The 22,829-nt window shown below is 36.4% G+C and overlaps 1 protein-coding gene across 2 annotated transcripts in view; it reads right to left on the bottom strand.

The window, feature by feature from the left end:
• The window catches only part of LOC138839051 (WD repeat-containing and planar cell polarity effector protein fritz homolog), a 260,737-nt gene extending 238,153 nt beyond the window's left edge, over positions 1–22,584 (bottom strand). The window contains exon 1 of one of the 2 annotated variants that reach the window (XM_070038707.1): positions 22,412–22,584. The gene's annotated coding sequence lies outside the window, so the exon portion shown is untranslated. The remainder of the gene's footprint in view (positions 1–22,411) is intronic. The other variant, XM_070038706.1, reaches the window with a different exon arrangement.
• Positions 22,585–22,829: the final 245 nt, after the last annotated feature.

The raw sequence follows: 22,829 nt of genomic DNA, 5'->3' as shown, positions 1-22,829 counted from the left end.
GTCAATTATGTAGTAAACATGTTCTCTCCTCTCATACTATGCCTCTTCTCCAACAATCTCCCAGTTTCCCTTCATGCCAGACCTTTCTACAGTACCTTCTGAATCCCCATTCTTTACTAAATTTTTGTTCCAAGATGTTGGTGATACCAATCCAAGAAAAAAGGTCTACAATATAATAAAACAAAACATCAGTATGATAGCCAAGTGTGAAATATTTCTCCAAATAAAAATTACCCATTTGAAAAGAACATAAAAGAGTCCTGAGTGCAAACTCCAGTATCATAACAAGGCACTAATAAAGTAGCAGTTATGAAATTACATATTGCAGAGAATCACTACAGTCCAAAAGTGATTAGGAATAGCTTCCTAGAAGCAGGTTCTGTAACATCTGAATAGCTAGGTGGGAGAAAGAGAGTGGGAGGATCACAATTAAAGGCCAGCCAAGACCAAAAAGTTCCTAAGACCCTCATCTCAAACTGTCTGTATGTGCCTGTCATACAGTCTAAATACAAGGATGGAGGGCAAAAGGTAAGACCAGATTTTTTAAAAATAACAAGCAATGAAAAGTTAGGGGCATGGGTCAAGTGGTAGAGTACCTGTGTAATAATTGTGAGGCACTGAGTTCAAACTCAGGTATTTGCCCAAAAGAAAAAGACAAGAGATACAGAGTCAGAGAGAGAAAGTGAATGAACAAACAAATTCCTTGGAAGAAATAGAAGCCAGGGACTGGGAAGGTGGCTCAGTGGTAGAGTGCTTGCCTTGCATGCCTGAGGCCCTGGGTTTGATTCCTCAGCACCACATAAGCAAAAAGAAAAAAGCCGGAAGTGACACTGTGGCTCAAGTGGTAGAGCGCTAGACTTGAGCTGAAGAGCTGAGGGACAGCGCCCAGGCCCAGAGTTCAGGCCCCATGACCAGACCCAAAAAAAAAAAAAAAAAAAAAAGAAATAGAAGCCAACAATGTGTTTTGTCCATTTAGTAGCAAGAAGAAAAAATAGAGGTGAACAACAAAGGAGAGGGTAACAATGCTCAATAGGAAATGTACTCATTACCTTACGCATGTAACTGTAACCCCTCTGTATAGTATCTTTACAATAAAAATGTATTAAAATAATAAAAAATAGAGGTGACTGCATATAATAAGAACCAAAAGGTTGTTTCAGAGTAAAAATAAAACCAGTATATCTGAAAATAATTTCTACAAAACTGTAAAGTTATGATAGAAAAAAATAAGTTATCACTAAACTATAGAAGAAGCTAAATGTCCAACTAAGAAGTATGAAATTACACTGAAACTGTGCAAACCAAATGGCATTAAAAGAAAGCATCCATCAAGACTTCCCCTGTCATCTGGGGAAAGCTCCGTATATTGTGAAAGTTTCCTTCGACCCCATACAAGGTGTAGAGGAGGGAAAGGATGAATACAAAAATAAGCTTGATTTAATGTTACCAGCTTTTCCCAAGTAATAAAACCACAAATGAATAATATGAACTCTTCAACTGTTACATTCCATTTATGAAATGTGATACTGCTTTTTCTTTTTTGTTCTGTTTAAGACTCAGCATTTATTTCAAGATTGCGTGAAGTACTTCCCCTATCTTGGTACATGTCAGAGCCAGTTATTTTTGCAGCTTTGAAGTTACTTCAAGGTCTGTCATTTGGGCAGCTCAAAAGATGAATGCCTGGAGTATTTGTCCTCCAGGATGCTATTTTTCCTAATTCTTTTCTGTTAAGAAATGATTTATGCAGTTTAGAGTGTAGGGTATTTTTAAAAGATTTTAAAAAAATCAACAAGCCCCATGTCAACATGGTGATATTCAAGGCACAATTTTCCATTCATCTCTTTAGTGTACATATTTAAACTGACATTTACATCAATTCATACCTTAAAAAAAACTTTTTCTTTTGTTAAGTAGAGCATTCACTGTGAATTGAGTCATAGGAATACTCAACATTAGATGAAAAGATCTTTTAAACTTAATTATAAAATAATTTTAAGTTAATAAAAGAAGTCACAAGTGTAATAAAAAGAATTCCAACAAACTCTCACCCAGTTTCCCCTATTAAGATTTTACTACATTATATTACACTTTTTCTCATCATACTAACACATAAACTTTTTCCACATTATTTCCAAACTTTTCCTTCTCTTTCTTTCTCCGTCTTCCTTTCACCTTCTTCTCTTCCGTCCTCCATTTTACTGAGGATTAAATTCACAAGTCTTCTGCTTAAGTTTCAGACCCAATGACTATTTATTACCCTTGATACTTCAGCGTAATTTCCTAAACTCAAGGACACTATGCTACATAAATATACTATAACCACCAATATAAATAAATGATTTTACCACTTAAATCAGAGACTGCAGAATTTCATCCATCATCCCAATAATGCTTTGGATCCAATCCAGGATCAAGGTTGTATTGCACTCTCCTATCTCTTTAGTCCTCTTCAATCTAGAACCATCCTCTTTTCTTGCCATTTCTTTCTTTTTTCTTTTTTGGTCAGTTGGGGGGCTTGAACTCTGGGCCTGGGCACTGTCCCTGAGCTCTTGGGCTCCAGGCAAGTATTCTACCATTTGAGCCACAGTGCCACATCTGGTTTTCTGATGGTTAATTGGAAGTCTCACAGACTTTCCTGCCCAGGCTGGCTTTGAACTGAGATCCTCAAATCTTAGCCTCCTGAGTAGCTAGGATTACAGGCATGAGCCACCAGCGCCCGGCTCTTGCCATTTCTAGCAAAAAGGCTAGTTACTTTATAGAAGTTTCCTTACTTTGGATTTTTCTGACATTTCCTTGAAATTCGATGTGTCTTACATTCTATACCACAGAACTGACGCTATGATGTTGTAGTTTCATTAGATTAGAAGGCACACATTTCAACCTGTTATTACTGTGGCTAGGTAATTCTATCACTTGACATATTTTGTGGGCATACATTTTTTAAACTATACAAATCATCCTTCCCCCTCTCTCCCTCCCTCTTACTTGTCCCTCTCTTCCTCTTCCCCTCTCCTCATTCTCCTCTCTCCCCTCCATTTTATTGGGGATTGAATTCACAAGTATCTCTACCACTTAAGCTATTTGCCCACAGATCTTTTTCTTTGACCTTGTTTTTCAGATGGGGCGGGACACTTTGCTCAGTCTAGTGTTGAACCAGGATCCTCTTATTTCCTGAGTAGTTAGGATTACAGGTTTACAGGTGTGCAAAACCACACCTAGCTCTGGAGGTAATTTTCCAGTTCCAACTTCTTTTCTACATTATTTGTTATTCAACCATAAGGTAGAGTACTCTGTTCATCCCTCTTTATTCTTATGTTTATATCATTTTGTACTCATGGATTTCAATTTATTTAATGAGTTAAACCCATCATTATTTATGTTAATATTCAAAATATCTGAGATCTGGCCAGTGAACTTCTTGCAAGCGTGAACTTTTTCTTTTATGTGCTTTTGATGCTGTCTTATCTTTTTTTTCAACACTTCATTGCTTTTGGCACAAAATGCCATTTCACTAAGGAGTCCTTATTCCTTTAATGAACAGTGACAGTGAGAAACAGAAATCTGGGCACTAGCATACTCATTGCTATTAGATTGCCATTGCTTCTGGGTTCTCAGAGCTCAGAGCTAGGAAATACATTTAGATATACACACTACTTATAAATGCATGTCTTTTTCCACTGCTGTTTCAATGACTAAAAGGATCGTACTTCTAATTCTAGTCTTAAATTCATCAAAGAACAAAGGTACTTTTATGCACATACAACTGTTTTGGCATAACTCTACAACAATCCAACAGAGACAAAATAGGTAACAGAAAATGACCAACAAGAAGACTTCTAGATAGATGGTTCTTGTGAATCCTTACTGATACACATTTGAAAAAGTGTCATTCAAAATCTGTCACATGTGTAATAGGTGGTCAGTCTTGTTAAAAAAAATTGTACCATTTAACAGTGTACCATTTCACACCACAGTGTGAAAATGAAAAAAAAATCCTGAACTATTGCTAAATAAGACTCCTTACTGACTGTAGATTCTTCAGAAAGAAAGAACCAAGATACACAAAAGCCACATCTTACACAATTCCATACAGATGAAATGTGCAGTTGAGCCAATTTCATTTAGACAAAAGTAGATTAGTCACCAAGCTAGAGAGAAAAGACAAAACAGAGGGATGACTAAAGCATTTGTATTACTTTTGGGGTGATGAAATTTTTTTAAGTAGATAGTGGTGATAGTGGCAAACTTTTGATTATACTAAACCCCACTAATGCACACACTTTCAAAGGGAAAGGTTTACGATACATGAATTGTACAATTAAACAAATGAGGCAAACTGCTTCCAGAAACAAAAAAAAAAGCAAATAATGTAATCATCTTTAATGGTTCACTATTAACTTTTGGGGGTTCCTATGATGCCAAACTTCTGTGGCTTTTCTGTACACCGAACAATTTTGATACACAACACTGCCACTTAGGTAGAATGGTGATCAGAGAATGTCATCAGAATTTTCCATTTTTCACTTCACTAGTCAACAAGAGTCTAACATTAGTATAGTGAGCTTCTTGAGTATAAAATATAAACAAACTTTTAAATGACTTTTTTCAATGTCAATTGCACTTATGTTTGTAAATATATTAGGGCTTAAAGCAATCATAAGATTTTTGGGATACTACATTTGTAACATTAAATCTTAGATTTAGACATAGAATTTAAGAAGAAATAGTAGTTATTTAAGAAGAAATACATTGGGATGTAAAATATTAAACTTGGGCGGAATGTTAGATAGATTATTCTCACTAAAGATGACTTAACTGATCATATTTAGGTCTACAAGTTAAATTAAATTCATCCATTGAGGACAAAAGAACAAAAGAGAAAAGAGTCAATAGTTATCTTCCTAAATAATACATTTTTAATTGAGGTATGCCCAAACTTAATACATTGGGATATAAAATATGAAATGTGGGGGGAATGTTAGATAGATTACTTTGACAATTTTAAACTAACAACCCTAAATTTTACCTCTAGAAAAACAAAAAGAAAAAATTACTTTAAAAAAATAGAATACTAGGCAACATAGTTTTTTTTTTTTTCAATAGCCCAATTAAGGAAAGGAAAAGAAAAATTTAGAAAGTCTTTTAGTTTCCTGGTACATATACCAATTAGGTAGATAGAAACTGGGCACACTTTGATTTGTAAGTGTTGTCAATGGTAAAGAAATATCTATCAGGAACTGATTAGTGTTTTTAAGAACTGCTTCTAGGCCCATAACACAAAAGATTCCCATAAAAGCTGCCATAACACAAAAGATTCTCTAAAGTGACCATTAAGGATCTAATAAACCAAAATAAAATAATAGTCAATTTCTCTTTAACAGAAGCTAAAAACAATCAAGAACATGTTGCATTCATGTAAATATAGAGCAGAAAGACAAGATAGTTGGATCTAAAATGACAAAAGTAGATAATAGGTAAATTTTCATCCTAAAGCATGAAGTCCATAAACAGGATTGAACCCTACCTTCAGTTCCTCTCTATTTCCTGTAGGTTAAAGAATAGGGTGGAAACTTCCAACCTTCCCATTCTTCCTTAGTCATCCCACAAATAGCCACCATCCTGAAACTATCTGGGAACTCTTCAGCTACATTACCTCATTAGCATTCAGACACCACTCTAGCAAAAGGCATTCTCATCAATGGAGATTGAGGTTTTTAGGAGTTGTGGGCCAGGAATTAGGGACAAAACTTAGGCATAAAACCACATTTTTTTGTCTGTCATACTCTCCATCTTTACTTTATTTGGCCCTACTTTTTTCACTAAGCTCCAACCTCTCTGGCTTCCCTTGGGCTCCCGATACTTCAGATTCCTATATGAAGAGTTAGGCTCAAGCTGACCCCTCTGCAAGGAGCGCCCTCTCTTGCTCAGCTTTTGCTGCAACTTAAATATCAGTTACTAAGAGGCTTTCCCCCAGTTCTTCCATTTGAAGTAGATATCTCTTGGTCTTTCTCCTTTATATCACATTTTATTTCTTTCTATAAGCATTAATTAATAAAGTTTGCAATTTGGCATTTTAAGTGCTTGTTCTGTCTTTATCCCTTACCAGACTCAAATTTCTTAATGACAAAGAGCTTGATGATCTGTTTGCACAGTGCTTTGTATGATGCCAGGCAACTAATTTAATTCATTGATTGAACAAATGAATAATGTTTTTCTTTTCTTTTAATGAAATGAGTTTGAACTCAGGACCTAGCTTACTACATGGGTACTTTGTCACTTTTTTGCAGGGGGAGAAGGGAGGAAAAACAGGTTTGAATTGAGGGCTCTATGCTTACTAAGCTAGCACAATACTACTTATTTTTATGACAGATCTTGCTTTCCCACCCAGGGGCATGCCTGAGCTACAATCTGCCTTATTTTTTATTTTCATCATCAATGGGATCACAAGTATGCACAGTATTGTGGACTTTTCAGTCCAGGCTAGATTGAATCACAATCCTTCCTATCTCTCAGCTTTGTATGTAGTTTAGGATAACAGGTGCAGATATGAAACCCAGCTGGATTGAGAAGGGACCTTTTCTTGCCCAGACAGGTCAGCACTTTCCATAATCCTAATTCTGTCTCCCTCGTGGCTAGAATGCAGGTATGTTACTGTCATGTCCAACTTTTTGATTAGGATGAGATCTCACTAATATTTTTCCCCCAAGCATGTCTTGAACTTTGATCTCCATATTTCTCTCTGCTGTGTAGCTGGGATTAGATTATGGGTAGGAGTCACCATGCCCAGCCTAAAAAAGTAAATTTCTGTATGATTCATTTGGACATATCTTCAGTGAAAATGCTGTTAAGTCTCAAAAAGAATAGGGATGAAGAATGAATTTAAATACATAAATGAGTCTCCTATAAAGATAATGACAATGTATTTCAGGCACTTCACATTTATTAACTCACCGATCCTACTATATGAAGTAGTTTTCATGTAAAGATGTTAGGCTAGAAAGGTTAAATAACTTTCCCAAGCTTAAATGAACATGAAAGAGCCTGAGTTTTGAACCTAGGCAATCTGCTCCAACCACAATGCTCTCTAGTATCAAGTAACTTAAGTTTAATATGGTATATAAAAATTAAAAATAAAAAGGAAAAACAAATGGACTATTCTTGGACATGTGGATGTAAGGTAAAATATGGATTACAGTACTTCAAAATAATGTATTTATCACTAGTCCACTAATTAAACACATGATCTATTAGGTTATATGATGCATCAGCCCAAATTATTAAGCATTGTGTCTATTTTTTCCTCCACATAACAAAAAGTCTATATTCTCCTTGTAAACTTTACAAGGACCTAGAAACATAATCATGTGTGCATAGTCACTTCCACATGAGTTCTGTTTTGCTTTTTGTTTGGTTGGTTAATAAACAACAGAAACCAACTCCCTTTAACTTTAGTACAAAAGAAACTGCTAGCAAGGAAATTAAGTGAGTCACAGGTTCCCTGGAAGCCTAGACAATCAGGCTCCAGAGGACACCAAAGAAAGAAAGGCATGGGGTAAAACCACATGTACTCAAGGATAATATTCCTTGGAATCCACTGAAGATTCACCCTTACTTCAGTACCTGCTGCTGATGAAACTAATCAACGAGTGAAACATCTATCATTCCCTTTAAATAGTCAGTGTCCTGCACAGGACCATGTCATTGACCCCCACATATCGGGTGTAAGTAAAACCTATTTCATCCTACATGGTATTTTGTCCTCTCTCCACACCACCAAGGAGGATATGCAGCTTCAAGTTGTTTCTAATTGTAAAGTATCATATTATTAACTATAAAATAGAATAAATTATTAGCAAGAAAGCAAACAACAGGGTAAAAACCATGCAATATGATCATTCCATAGACTTCAACTCCAAGGGCTGACTTTGAACCATAGTCCTCAGAGCCTCAGATACTCCTGAGTATCTAAGATTATAGGCGTGAGCCGTCAGCACTCGGATTAACCAATCAACTTGGAAATGTATACCCAAAATATTATCTTAATCATTTATAGACTGTCATTTTAAGGTGGGGCGAGTACTTACAGAATTAACATCCCTAAATTAAAATATTTGAGTATTGCTCATTTTTCTCTTGCACCTATTCAAATCAAATTATCAAGCTATCAGAGGTACCAGTAGTGAAGAGAAAAAAATTATGTAAAGCTGAAATTTAAGGGGTATCTTAGCTAGTTCCTCCATTTACCTGTCATTAAGTAGGCTATTTTACAATGCTGTAGCAAGAGAAATTAACTTATAGGAAACAAACAGTAACACAAGTTATTCTTGCCCATAGAATGCAAAAACCATACCCTACTGAAGGTAGCTGATTATTGCCCAGTGGATATTAATAAGCCTTGCCAGTTTTACATTTATTTCAGTAGCCTTGATTGTAAAGTTTTGGTGCTTCAACTGGCAATAACAATAATATCATTAATTAAGAATTCAAATAAAATATACATGTTCATTTTTATTTGCATGAGAAGCATATTCACTTTTAAAATTTATCCTGTAACAATAGTCTATATAGTAAGGAATTAAAAGAAAATGACACACATACATAGCAGCTACCTGTAATACCACAGTAGAAATTCAACTTTGGCAAATATGGATAGTACAGATTAGTACTATAACTAAAGAGATTCAGGATTATTGATAAAATGACTATTTCTCCATATTACATACCAGAAACAACCTACCAATGTATTCTGTATTATATTTTTATTATATTATTTATTATATTCTCAGTCCATCCCTCCTCTCCCTCGCTCTCTATAATACAAATGTAAGTATATATTTTAAAAGTAATATCCATGTGTACTTTTGTATACATATATATGTATATCTACATGTAGATGTGCATATGTATATATACATAAGTATATATACTATATATGCTCATGTACACACAATATATATTATGAATTATACAGTACTTACACTGTATAATGGTATGTTATCTATATGTATGTTATCTTTACTGCATGCCATTATAAATAGCTTATATATTATACAACATATATTTGTGTTACCATATACTACACAGCCTTCACACTTTACAGACACCATATCTGTATCAATGACCATTAGCTTTCAAGATGAGAATCTGGAAAATAACTATGAATCCAAAACTACTTCTGCATATTTATAAGATGATTTCTTTGCTGCTTTGTATGTCCCTCCCCCATGGTATAATCCCTGTTTTCACTGTATTTGATGTTAGTATAATTTGGGGAGGGGAAAGGAAAAAACAAAATTTTTAAATAAGGATAAGGTGGATGCATTGCAACAATGAGATGTACAGACGTTATGTAGAAAAATGAACTTTAGGGCTGGGAAGGTGGCTCAGTGGTAGAGTGCTTGCCTTGCATGCCTGAGGCCCTGAGTTCGATTCCTCAGCACCACATAAGCAAAAAGAAAAAAAAAGCCGGAAGTGGCGCTGTGACTCAAGTGGTAGAGCTCTAGCCTTGAACTGAAGAGCTGAGGGACAGCGCCCAGGCCCAGAGTTCAGGCCCCACGACCGGACCCCACGCGTGGGGCGTGGGAGGAGAGATGGGAAGGGATGGGAAGGGGAAACACAGGAGGAGGCAACAATGCTTGATAAGAAATGTACTCATTATCTTGCTCATGTAAATGTAACCCCACTGTATGGTATTTTCACAATAAAAAAAAAGTGTAAAAAAAAGTTTGATTCTATGAGGAGCACCATTCATAACTTGGAATCAATAGTTTATAAGCATACAGTTAATTTTATTTGTTTAGTTAGACGTAATCCAGAGACAGAACAAACCCAGATATCTTTTCTTATTTTTTACACACTGCTCAACAACAGCACTTCAGAAGCCAGACTGCTGTGGAGCAGTTCTCAGCAATACCAACTGGATGGCAGGGAATTTAATTCAATTCTGACCCTATCTTCCTTTATATAGTATGAGATCTCACAGGTTAAGGGCTTAGTCTACCCCTTTCCACTGCTGATGCCAATCACAAACCTCAGGCTGTGACCTATGCTTCTGATAAACAGACTCTAAATTGAGGCTGCCACCGCATTCCTTGACTTGATATTTGCTGGAGCAGCTCAGATAACTCAGAGACACACTTTACTAATTTTTTTAATGATTTCATTATTATCTTTAAGTAGTTGTATAAAGGAGTTGCCATTTAACAAAGCAATTTATGAATATAATAAAGCCTGATCAATGTCACCCCTTTCAACATTCTCACCCATCCCTCCCCTACTTACTCCTTCCCTCACTGATCATTTTATAGGATACATATTGGATTCTCATCTGCATTTCCCCTTATCTTCACCTGTTTACCCTTTTCCCCTTGAACTTACCCTAACCTCTTTGAGTACCTATTCCCTGGTATTTTATTTTGCTAAACTTTGATTTTGGCTTTTGTTTTTTGTTTTTTGTTTTTTTTGGCCAGTCCTAGGGCTTGAAGTCAGTGCCTGGGCTCTGTCCCTGAGCTTGTCTGTGCTCAAAGATAGTGCTCTACACTTAAGCCACAGCACCACTCCTGTCCTTTTCTGTTTATGTGGCACTGAGGAATCACACCCAGGGCATCCTACATGCTAGGCAAGCATCTACCACTAAGCCACATTCCCAGCCCCTGATTTTGGCTTTCTAAGGAATTACACTATTTGGATTACTCTTGAACCTACTGGATTTCAGGTAATACATTTGTATATACTTGTATACCACCCAACATATTTACTTATGAATTTGTAAACTAATCTAGCTTCCACATGTAAAGGAAAACATGGATTATAAGTCTCTCTGGGGGCTAGGAAGGTGGCTCAGTGGTAGAGCACTTGCCTTGCATGCCTGAGGCCCTGGGTTCAATTCCTCAGCACCACATAAGCAAAAAAAGAAAAAAGCCGGAAGTGGTGCTGTGGCTCCAGTGGTAGAGCGCTAGCCTTGAGCTGAAGAGCTGAGGGACAGTGCCCAGGCCCAGATTCAGGCCCCATGACCAGACCCCCCCCACCAAAAAAAAGTCTCTCTGGGCCTGACTTACATCACTTAACATCATTTTTCCAAGTCTTTCCATTTCTTTACTTATATAAATGGTTTTATACCATTTATTGTAAAGAATATTACAAAGGAGACAGTTAACAGCCAATGGAAGAAGCCAGCAGGGCAAGGCACATGGAAGGGACTTGGAGTTTCTATACTCTCTTTGGATGTACCAACCTCCAGGAATCTCTGTGTGTTCAGCTAACCAGAAGTTCTCTTGCCCTCTGGATTTTAGAGGGGCTTCATCATGTAGGCATGACTGATTATATCATTGGACACGACTAATCATCTCAAATTTAAGTCTGTCACCTTTCTTTGAGTGGAGGTGCAACTGAAAGACCCAACCCTCTCATCATAGTTAGTTTCTTTGGCAACCAGCTTTCCTCTATAGTGAAGCTCTCCAGGAAGGGTTAGGAATGTGTCCCATGTGTATGCTAAAAGATACATCACTCTAGGGAACCCAAGAGTTTTCGGAGCTATATACTAGTAATCAGGGGCAGAGACAAGTATATGCTTTTTTGTTATAACATAATATACCTGTTAAAGATGCATAAATTATTTTCTTTTTGTCAACTCATAATAATCAAATTAGATATTCTCAGCCAAAAACTACCTGTTATTTTATTCTTCACTTTTAAGTTAGTTCTACAATTCAGTTTTAAACCTTCTTAAAGAAATGTCAAAATAATAAGTATTTTTTAATCCCTTGGCAATGAATCCTAATGCATAGAACTTAACTCATTTTAGATGCATATTTCAAATTTTTATATTTAATCCTACCTGGAGAGTAATTTCTAAAGTGATATTTCCTGAAGCCAAACCCCAGACTTCATGTCTCTACGGTAATCTTGCCTTGTAGTAGTTTTAACTTCAGTGAGTCTGTATCACCTTCCCAAAGTATCTGTGGCTGGCCTGGGCTTGTAGTAAATAGTTGGTTCGGTCAGACAGCTTTTTAAATGTCAACACCCCTAACAATTCACACAACATACAAGGAAAGTATTGTACTTCAAAATAAAGATGTTTTTCCTCTTGTGAAATAAAGTTTAGCATTTGGGAAGGTCTGCTTAAGGAAATAGAATTGTTTTGTGTTCTCTAGAAAAGAATAGAGAGGGCATCTCATCTCACTTTTCCTTTCCTCTATCCCATTTCAAACATGACTCAGATTCAGTGTTCTTCTATAAAAGAAAAGAAACATCATCAAAGGATGCAAACCTGCAAAACCCAATAGCTATATAAGACTGAGAGATTCCCAAACTGTTTTGTAATTTTAATATCTGAAAACAATCAAATAATTTTATGGTAAATACACATTATCCAAGCTCCCTAGTCTATCTCTCTTAAAGTTTTAAACAAATATACTTGATATGAAAAAGAACACTTTATCCAAACATCAAATATTATACTGAGTATTTGAACAGCAAACACAAATAATCCTAATCCCAATCACAGGCTATATTTTGAAATGTTAATGTATTTAAAATTTTTAATTATACAAGGAATTAACTTAAATACTGCACTTTAAATAATTAGTTATTAATACTCCATCATATTAAATAATAAAGGGGGCTGGGAAGTAGCTCAGTGGTAGAGCACTTGCCTAGAATGTGTATGACCTTGGTTTCAATCCTCAGCACTGAAAAAAAAAGATGAACATATAAATAAACAAGTGACAATCCATACAGAAAACTTTCAAAAGTAAACTCACATGTTCAGTTTTATTATCTTCAAAATGTTAACTGTAAACAGACAATAGCCTATACAGATATTCATAAAGTAATATGAATAGCTATTTCAAAGAAAATATCAATAATGCTATATAACAGAAATATAAATAGGAAAATCTGAGATTTATTTACACTTTTAATCAGGTTAAATTAATGAATTAATTAATAATCACAGTTTCACAATAATTTTAAGGAATACAGAAAGTATCCAATTAATAAAAATCTTGCCTCAGAATTACACAATTGGTCAACATTATCATTTAAATTTAAGTAAATATCACAGCATTAATATTCTGAAACTCAACTAGGAAAACACTCAGCTTATACTGCCTACAGGAGAACAGGGCACTGTTTTGCCAACAACTCAAGGAAACTTGCCCTCTCCACTAGACTGACTCCAAGAAAAGACACAGGACAGTCCAGGACAAAGAACATCATCATTCTTTCTGACTGTGCCCCTTAGATACATCTGAGTGGGTTGGGAATGGGTACCTGATACATTCTAGAGGCTAATAAGCAAAATATAAGAAATCTTGTAGGAGAAGCTTTGCCCAGCCATCACAGGAATGACCTCCCAGGTTCCTCTAACTCTGCTTCTTTAAGGGACTACTAATATACGCAGACAGTTCCAAGTAAGAAGAAAAACAAAGTTTTTAAAAGAAGTGAGGTTACTGAATTAAAATTAGGTCTGTGGATTTCTGAAGCTAGAAGGACAGATAAACAAAACTCATAACATTCTGAAATTCAAGAATGTGTTTCAGTCCATTCTTCATGAGGTTCATGTAATTGTCCTATTTGTTCCTATTCATTAGGGTGAAGGATAGGGTTAGAATTTCAGTTTGGCTCTCCCTAGGTTTCCATGAGGTCTTGTCAACTAGTTGAGATTTGTCTTTTCTCATTATCACATACACCCTTACAGTATAACTTCCTATTACAAAGTATCTGAGGTGGCTTATGTTCCTAAAAAGTAAGAGTACTAAATAGAAGATTGTTTGGTGGGATTTTTAGTTCATTTCCTCTTAAGCCATGCCAAGTTGAAAAGAAATTATCTGTATTTACTCAAAGAAAAACAAAACCTTAATGTACTCAATCTACTTAAAAAAAAAAAGAACCTATGCTTTCATACTCATTAGATTGTGCAGATGATAGAGAAAGAAAAAAAAGAAAAAGAAAAGGAGGGAGAGAAGGAAAAAGGGAGAAAAGGTAGCAATAAAGAAAGGGAAAGGAAGACAGAGAAGCAAACACAATAGAATATCATTTAATAAACGTTTGCTATATAAAGACATAAGTTTACAACCATAGTAATAACAAATTGAAGCAAAAATTATTAATGAGTGCTAAACAATGCCTTTGATGAGAAATAGAATATTAATGATACCTGTAGTATGTTCCCAATGATTGCTTCTTATTTTAAATGACAATTTTCAGGAAATAAATTTGGTGAATAATACCCAGACCAATAAAAATTAGTATCACAAACAATAAGCCAAAATAATATAACAAACTTATTATACCACAGAACTAGTAATTCAATGTTCTTGCCAATTTTTAATCAAACAAGTCCAAATTAAAGCACATTCTATAAAACTAGACTACATGCCAATGCCATGAAGACAAATAGAGATACTCTAGATTATAGGAGACTAAAGAGACATGATACCTAAAGACAATGCACAATTCTATATTAAGGGAAAATGTTATAGGACATTGTTGAGATTGGAAAAAGGTGAACTTGGAATATGTAAGGTAACAGTATCTATCAGTGTTAATTTTTTCTGAATTTTATGACTAGTAGTTACGTTAAAATGTGTCTTCATCCTGCAAAATATGCACTTAACGACATAAGGGCATTCCAGACATCACATCTGCAATTTATTCTCAAATGGTTCTGAAAAAAAAATAATGTGGCATGGGAGATGTGGTGGTGGGAACATGAGGGATAGAGCAAATGCTGACAGGATTTTAACAATTGCTAAGCTGGGTTGAGAGGGCCTCAGGAGTTCTTTTTACTTCTTTTAGAACTGATCAGTAAATTCTAAATCATTTCAGCATTAAAAAAAAAAAAAAAACGAGCAGAGCACTCGATAAAGAGTATTCCTACTTACCAAAAAGAGGAAATAAAGAGTAGGAAATACACGTAGGGAAGTGTGTTAGAAGAGAGAAGGTTCAGCAGAGCAAAGGTTAAACTAGGAGAAGCCCAGCAGACAATCTGAGTTGAGGAGACAGAATGGAATATTAGGGAAAACAAGGTCCTTAAGAGTTCTCTGGCAAGAACAGAGCTGCAGAAGGAACTTCAGAGAGAGTTCGGTTTCCCTTGAGAATTCCCTTGAGTACTGATGGAACTGTATGAGAAAATCACAAGGCCTAGGAAAGAACAATCAGAATGCTTATAGATAACAGTGGCTGGCACTCCTGGGAGGCTGGGAATAGTGCCTATTCACAGCAGCCTAACAGAAAAACTTCATGATTCATTGAGTATACAGAAAAGTCTTGGCTCAAGAATGGGGACTTGTAAGTTCTATACTAAGCATTATTAAAGCCTTGCCTAATCTTAAAAGTAATTATAATTATATTCAGTATGTTTTAAAGCTAGTATACATGGAAGATTAATAAATGACCCAAGTCGAACCACTACAGATTAAAAACTATGCGATTTAAAAATACATTGGATTAAAAAAAAATACATTGGATAGAATTAACAGCATATTTGACACAGTAAAAGAAATTATTAGTGTCCTTAAAGAATGCAAAATAAAACATGAAATTAAACATAGGAAAAATAAGTTCAAAAATAAAAACAGCACCAGTGAGCTGTGTGACAAACTTCAGTTGATCTGCTATTCATACTTTTAGAATCCCTAATACTGGCAGGATCAGAGGCAAGAGGAAGATTTAAAGAAGTAAAGTTTGGCATTTCCCCTAAATATACCCAAGAAGCTCATTGAACACCAAGAAACATGAAAAACACTATGCTCAAGCACATCATACTCAAATTACTCAAAACCAAAGATAAAAAGAAAAATGTTAAAAAGATTTAAAGAAAAACAGATACTTGAGTACAGAGGAGAGAAGAGAGAGACAACAGATTTCACATCGGAAACAAGGCAAATTAAGACCATGGACTAAAATCTTTAAATTACTGAAAGAAAAAAAAAAGTATTAACCTAGATTTCTATACCTATTGAAAATACATTTGAAAATAAAAAATGAAAACAGACTTCTTCAGACATACATCAGCAGTAAGTCTACGCTACAAGAAATATTTTTGAAAACAAAGCACTTGGGGAAGAAAAGCAAAATCACACCACATGAATGAAGCTAAAATCTACACAAAGAAATCAATGTACTGAAAATAGTAAGGTTATGGATGAATATTTTCCTCAATATCGCAATGCCTTTAAAAGGTATCTAACTGTTCAAGTAAAAAAAAATAAGTTATTATAGGATTTATAACTTACCCAAAGTAAAATATATGCCAACCATATAAATCACAATGGTTGGAAGAGAAGAAATGAAAGCAAATCACATAAGAAGGTTGTTATACATATATAAGGCTCTTACACAATCGATGAAGTGGTATGGTATCTCTGGAAAGTAAATTTCTGATGTATGCTGTGAACCCTAAAGCAGTCAGGAAAATAACCAGTATACTAATCAGCCAATAAACATCATCAAGTGGAATTAAAAAAACACTTCAATTTTATTGACAATGAAATAAAAATCCCGAAGAAACTCCAAGAAATAACTTATGAACATATTTCTGAAATGTTTGAAACATTTACCAATATATTCAGGTGAGTTCTTTGTTTTACAATCCTTACAAATTCAAACTCTTCTTTACGGTGCTCATTACAGGTTATACAGTACGTTTTTGTCTGTTCAAGACTAATTCTCTTCTCTTTCCTCTGGATTACAATTTCCATGAAGAATGAACAAATAATTTATGTTATTTTCTTTATTTTATCCCTAATAAAAATCTCTGACCCCTTACTAGGCCCTCCAATAAGTTCATTTTATAAATAAATTTGAATCATGTTTGTAAATATATGATGTGCCACACTTTATTATTATTTTTCACAAAGATCTGTGCAATGTATTACATCTCTATATCATTTCCAACACTAGAGATATAAATTGTTTAAAGGCCTTTAGTTTTGTTTCATGCATTCTTTGGTTAACTTGCTCCATGAAAGTTCATTGTAACAATGTGGATTTCTGTGTAATCACTGGGCATGTATGTTAAATACTGAAACTTCCTGAAAAAAATAAAGGAACATCCTTTTTATACAACTACACTTGTAAAGAATAAAATTTTTCAAGATCTCAGCTCTTAAGTCACAATGTATGTAGTGGTTAGACTTTGTGGTTTTTTAATTGATTTCATAAAAATTTAAGGCTATCCATAGCTATATTTCAGAGAACTGCAATTATAAAGCTGAGCCCACATAATTACTAACCACAGTAATATACATTTATACAATCCACTTTCTGACCTGTTTATGAATACTGTTTGCTTACCATTGTTATCCGCTGGGCTGTCACTAGTATATTTCAGTGTTTCTGCTGTACAAAATATACATGCTATTATGCTATAGAAGGTTATGTTTTGATTTTAAATATTTCTAAAATAATTCCCCTTCCAAAAACATAAATGAATGTCTCAAATTGTTTTCCATAATTATGTCTTTGTTATTTTGGACTCTAGGGATTTTGATCTTTCAGGACTTCCACATGTAAAATTATAACATTCAGGACTATGTCTTTCAAGACTATGACCCAAACCCCTGCAATACCAGCCAGCTATATGAGCTGGCCTTGCTGCATAGGAATTCACTCATCAAACCCAACACCCCTGAGATATGAGTATACATTTCTTCTAAGGGTAGTGTTCCTACAACCTAATTACCTGCCATTAAAGAACATCTCCTATCAACATGGTTACAGTGGGAACCAAAAGCATACGAAATTTGGAGGTACAAATCATATCTAAACAATAGCATTTCCACACGTTTTAGTTTTGTGGAAGATGGATCATAATGCATATATTCTTAGGTAATTTTTCACTCAATATGATATTTTTAATATTTAAATACTTTTAATATTTGATATTTTAATATTTATTTATTTTAATATTTATTTATAAGAATGTATATTGATATGGACCATTCATTTTCAATTTACCTATTCATTCTAGACCTAAGGGTTATTTCCAGAGTCTTGTTCTTAGAAACAGTGGCTTGTAAACATCATCTACATGTCTTGATAAAAAAGAATATTTATGGGCTGGGAAGGTGGCTCAGTGGTAGAGCGCTTGCTTTGCATGCATGAGGCCCTGGGTTCGATTCCTCAGCACCACATAAGCAAAAAAAAAAAAAAAAAGCCGGAAGTGGCACTGTGGCTCAAGTGGTAGAACACTAGCCTTGAGCTGAAGAGCTGAGGGACAGGGCCCAGTCCCAGAGTTCAGGCCCCACGACCGGACCCAAAAAAAAAAAAAAAAAAGAAAAGAAAAGAATATTTATACAAAGGTAATTGCTTCATTATGTTTCTGGACTTTATGGTCACTTGGCTATTAGAAACTAAGGCTTACCAAGAAAAACCTGTTCAAGGTCACATAGCTAGGTAGTAGACTTAAAAATCAATCAATTTTACTGCTTCCAATTTAAAGAAGGGAACTCAAGGTTTCCTTGAATGCACTCAGAAAAAATGTAATTATTTAAAAACTGTAATAAATAATGTTTTACTCGTTTCATATAAACATTTTAAAAGGGACTAGGGCATGGCTCATGGTAGAGCCCTTGTCTGACAGGCATGAGGTACTGGGTAGCCCTAAGTGCAACCCTAGTACTTCTAAATGAACGAATGAAATGAAGAAATAAATGGTTCAAAAAGAAGACATGGCCACTAATTCCTCAAGTCTACTTCTTGACTACTTGTAACAACTAAATTAATAAACATTATATGATTAATATTGTTCCTGTTGAACTATCCTGTAGTTCTCCATTCTTAAATTCTAGTCAAATGTTTTGTAATTGTGCTTGGTTCAACATTACACACACACACACACACACACACACACACACACACACACACACACACAAACACACACACACACATGAAAAATATGTTGGGATGTGTTTAAATTTTGTAAATAAAAAATTATTAAAAATAGAAATAAAATTGTTCTCAATTTGGTTATAATTTTTTCAATTTGGTTATATAATTTTAAATTAAACTATAAGCACTTTTATTTTTACTATGGCTGAATTTAATTTTAGGACTGCAGTGAATGTGTTGTTTGTTTGTTTTTTAGGGCATTGGAGTTTGAACTCAGGGCCCTGAGTTTGTTGGGCAGATAATCTATCACTGAAGCCATAACCCAACACTTTTTGCTTTAGTTACTTTTTCCAAATAGGGCCTCACATTTTAATCTGGGGCTACTCTGTACTGTGAACCTCTGATTTATGTCTACTACATGGCTGGAAGTACAGGAATGAGCCACATGCCAGACAGAATCATTTAAAAATACCATGTATTTACTTTAGAAATTACTTGAGATATTTTTAAAAAATAATCTGTATGTCACCTAAACTGATCAAATAATTTCAAAGAACCTAACTTTATTCTTATTTAAAAAAAAAAAAAAAAAGAGCTGGACATCAGTGACTATGCCTCTAATCCTAGCTGCTCAGGAGGCCAAGATCTGGAGACCTGAGGTTCAAAAGTCAGCCCCAACAAAAAAAGTTCATGGGAGTTCAGCCTGATCAATAGATGGACACAGTGGCAAGTGCCTGTTATACCAGTTGTAGGGCAAACACAACGGCTGGTACAGGATCACAGACCTCTCATCTCCAACTATATAGGGAAGCACATGTAGGAGGATCTCAGCTCAAGCATAAAGCAAGATCCTACCTTGAAAACAGCCAAGACTGGGGCTGGGAAGGTGGCTCAGTGGTAGAGCGCTTGCCTTGCATGCCTGAGGCCCTGCGTTGGATTCCTCAGCACCACATAAGCAAAAAGAAAAAAGCCGGAGGTGGCGCTGTGGCTCTCAAGTGGTAGATCGCTAGCCTTGAGCTGAAGAGCTGAGGGACAGCGCCCAGGCCCAGAGTTCAGGCCCCACGACTGGACCAAAAAAAAAAAGAAAAGAAAAGAAAACAGCCAAGACTAAAAGGAGCCAGAGCATGGTTCAAGTGGTAGATCAATTCCCTTAGTAAGCAAGCAAGAGACCCTGAATTCAATGCCCAGACTGTCAAAAAGAAAAAAAAAAAAAAAATCACATATGGGGGTTGGAAGTGTGGATTAAGAGAAGAACATCTGCCTTCCAAGGGCAAGGCCCCTGGGAATGAATGTAGACCTGCATGAATGTAGACATGTTGCATATACTAGCTAGGCTCCTCTCTCTCTCTTAACCATGTAAACCTGCCATTTTATTTCAAACCTCTACATGGGGCACACCGTCATCCATCTACTAAAGAATGAGGCAGGATCATGGGCTTTCTAAGATATTCTAGAGCAGCAGACAGATATTGTTGAGGCTCACACAGAAAATGACTACTGAGCTTGCTGATGGTAACAAGCTCAGAATTCAAGACAATATTCTTTTTAATCATATGGTGACAATAAATGTGTGTTGTTCCAGAATAAAAACAACTGGTTAAGGCAAGAATCATTTTTTTTTCTTTCCCCTAACAAGACCCTTGCTGTATAGTATTACAGAAGTTACGTTTACATAAGGAAGCCAAGGGTAAAAGGAAGCCCTGTTTCCCCCATGAAGATATACTGCTCCTTCTCGTTCAGCATCACATCTTGCTTCCTCTAAGTCTAGCAGTGCTGTGCAAATAGGACTTTCTGTGATAAGTGTTCTATATTGTCACATATGCCCATGATGTAACAAGTATGACTGGGAGACTGAGTTTTAAATTTGAATAAACCTAAATTTAAATAGCTACATGGGATTAAACCTATAATATTGACAATGCAGCTCCCTCCCTGGTTTTGTCTTTTGTTTCTTTTGTCCATAAATCAGGAACTTGAAGCATGTGTGTATATATGCTTTCTTGCTGCTAATCCAAACAGTACCTCCAACATTGCAAATTCAGTTCTACCTCCTACCTTGTGCCTAACACAGATGTCCACTTTTCTTCATTCAGGCAGTACTTTCATTTTAAAGCCCTGGCAGCCCTGAGTTAACTATTACTAACCAGTCACTCTCACTCTCTGTATTCCATGCTACTCAGTGCTCCTAAAACTCAGCAATTATATTCATTTCTGAATCTCTGAAGCTTAACCAAGTGCCATAGGTACTCCTGTGCTCCCCTAGGCAATTTATTAAATTGACAGCTCCAATCCTTCACTATTTCACAGTTTGGGGTATGTCAGTACTGGAGTTTGAAGTCAGGGCTTGCACTTGCTAAAGATGCATTCTATCTATCACCTGAACCTCACCTTCAACCACTTTTGCTTTTGTTTGCTTGTTGAGATAGGGTCTTTCTTCTTTGCCTAGGCCCAGTCTCAGGCTGCAGTCCTTCTACTTTTGCCACCCAGCTAGCTAGAATTACAGCTGTGAAACATGCCTGTCTGTTTTTGTTGAACCAGGGTGCTGGCCTCAACCAACAATCCTGAGCTTCACTTCCCAAGTAGCTGCTATTATAGGCTAGTGCCACCAAACTCAAGACACTTGCAAATTTGTAATTTCACCCACAACCAACATAATGGAACTAGAAGCTGTTTGTGCTATTTGTATCAAAGGCTGTGTGATACTTCTATACATACATTTGTTCAGTAGAAAACGCTGTAAAAAATAGTAGAGCTCATTCTTATTAGAAATAACAATTACTTAGGCATACCTTGAAACTCAGAACTAGAAACAAACGAGAGTTTTTAACATAGTGGTAGCATTTTCAATCAGTGTAACTCGTCAATGAGTTCACTTTGGGACCCAGTGCAGATAAATGAATATAGGCACTCTTACGTGAAGATATACAACCTTGGAAGTACTGACAAGGCACAACCAATTGCACATGAGGAAAACAGGCAACGTATGTTTCCTGACAGCCAAATAAACAGAGATTCAACCTATCACTCAAGCATGATAAACGCTAATGAATAATCAAAGAAGAAAGTAAGGCATTCTATTTCTTTCCCAAAATAGTAAGTCTTCCATTTTCATGAAAATGAAAAATCAGGAAAACACGACCTGGCGTTCATTTAGCAGAATTAGAGAAAGCCTCGATGTTAGACCAGTTACCTCAAGGACCACATTTTGTTCATTTTCACTCTGTAGCTGCTGCTCCAGAGCATCACAGCTTCCCCACGCGCAACAGGTTTCAGAGATCATTCATTTTGAATGAAAACTTCAGTGGTTTACCAGCTGACATTCTGCCCGCAACAACCAGTGCCTCCCAGTCAGCTGCCCCACTTTCTTGGAACGCAGGTTTGGCATAACAACACTGCACAAGGCGTTTTCAAGTGCACTCTAGAACCCAGTTGCCTTCTCTCGCCTCTAATCTTCTGAGCGGAGAAGGGACCCGCTTCTAAGCCTGCCCGCACATCCGAGCAGATCCGCACCGTTGGAAAGCAAGACTCCCAACCGCGTGCCGGACCCTACCCGGAAAAGTCTGGCCTTGGGACTCACCTGTCTCACCGCGCAGCCCCGGTGGCCTTGGAGGAGGCGCCCCGCAAGCACTCTCCCAGGCCCCCCCCGACAGTGCCACACACGTGGGACCCCCGGCGCTACGAACGGGTGGGCTTGTTCCGAGCAAGGCGCGCGCCCCTTTTCTGGAGTCTGGAAGTCTCGGCCACGGACTTTCGCTCAGGTGTTCGTGCCTCGTCGCCTAGCAACCGGAGAAGCCGTGGCGTCTTCCGCACACATCAGTTCCCTCCGCCCTTCACCAGCGTGCACAGTGTTTTTAAAAGGTTTGTTTCCGGGTCGGGCCGGCTTGACGCAGCGGAAGATCTCTTTGCCTCCCACGCTCAGCATCCAGCACTGAGTAATCTCGGCTGCTCGCGTGTAGGTGATGTCGCTCAGGGATCTGTCTCGTCCTCTTTCAAGT

The sequence above is a fragment of the Dipodomys merriami genome, unplaced genomic scaffold (genome assembly GCF_024711535.1).
Source record: "Dipodomys merriami isolate MVZ:Mamm:240054 unplaced genomic scaffold, mDipMer1.0.p SCAF_290, whole genome shotgun sequence".
Taxonomy (NCBI): domain Eukaryota; kingdom Metazoa; phylum Chordata; class Mammalia; order Rodentia; family Heteromyidae; genus Dipodomys; species Dipodomys merriami.
Note: the sequence above shows the minus strand (reverse complement) of the source record. Positions and strands in the feature narration are given on the sequence as shown.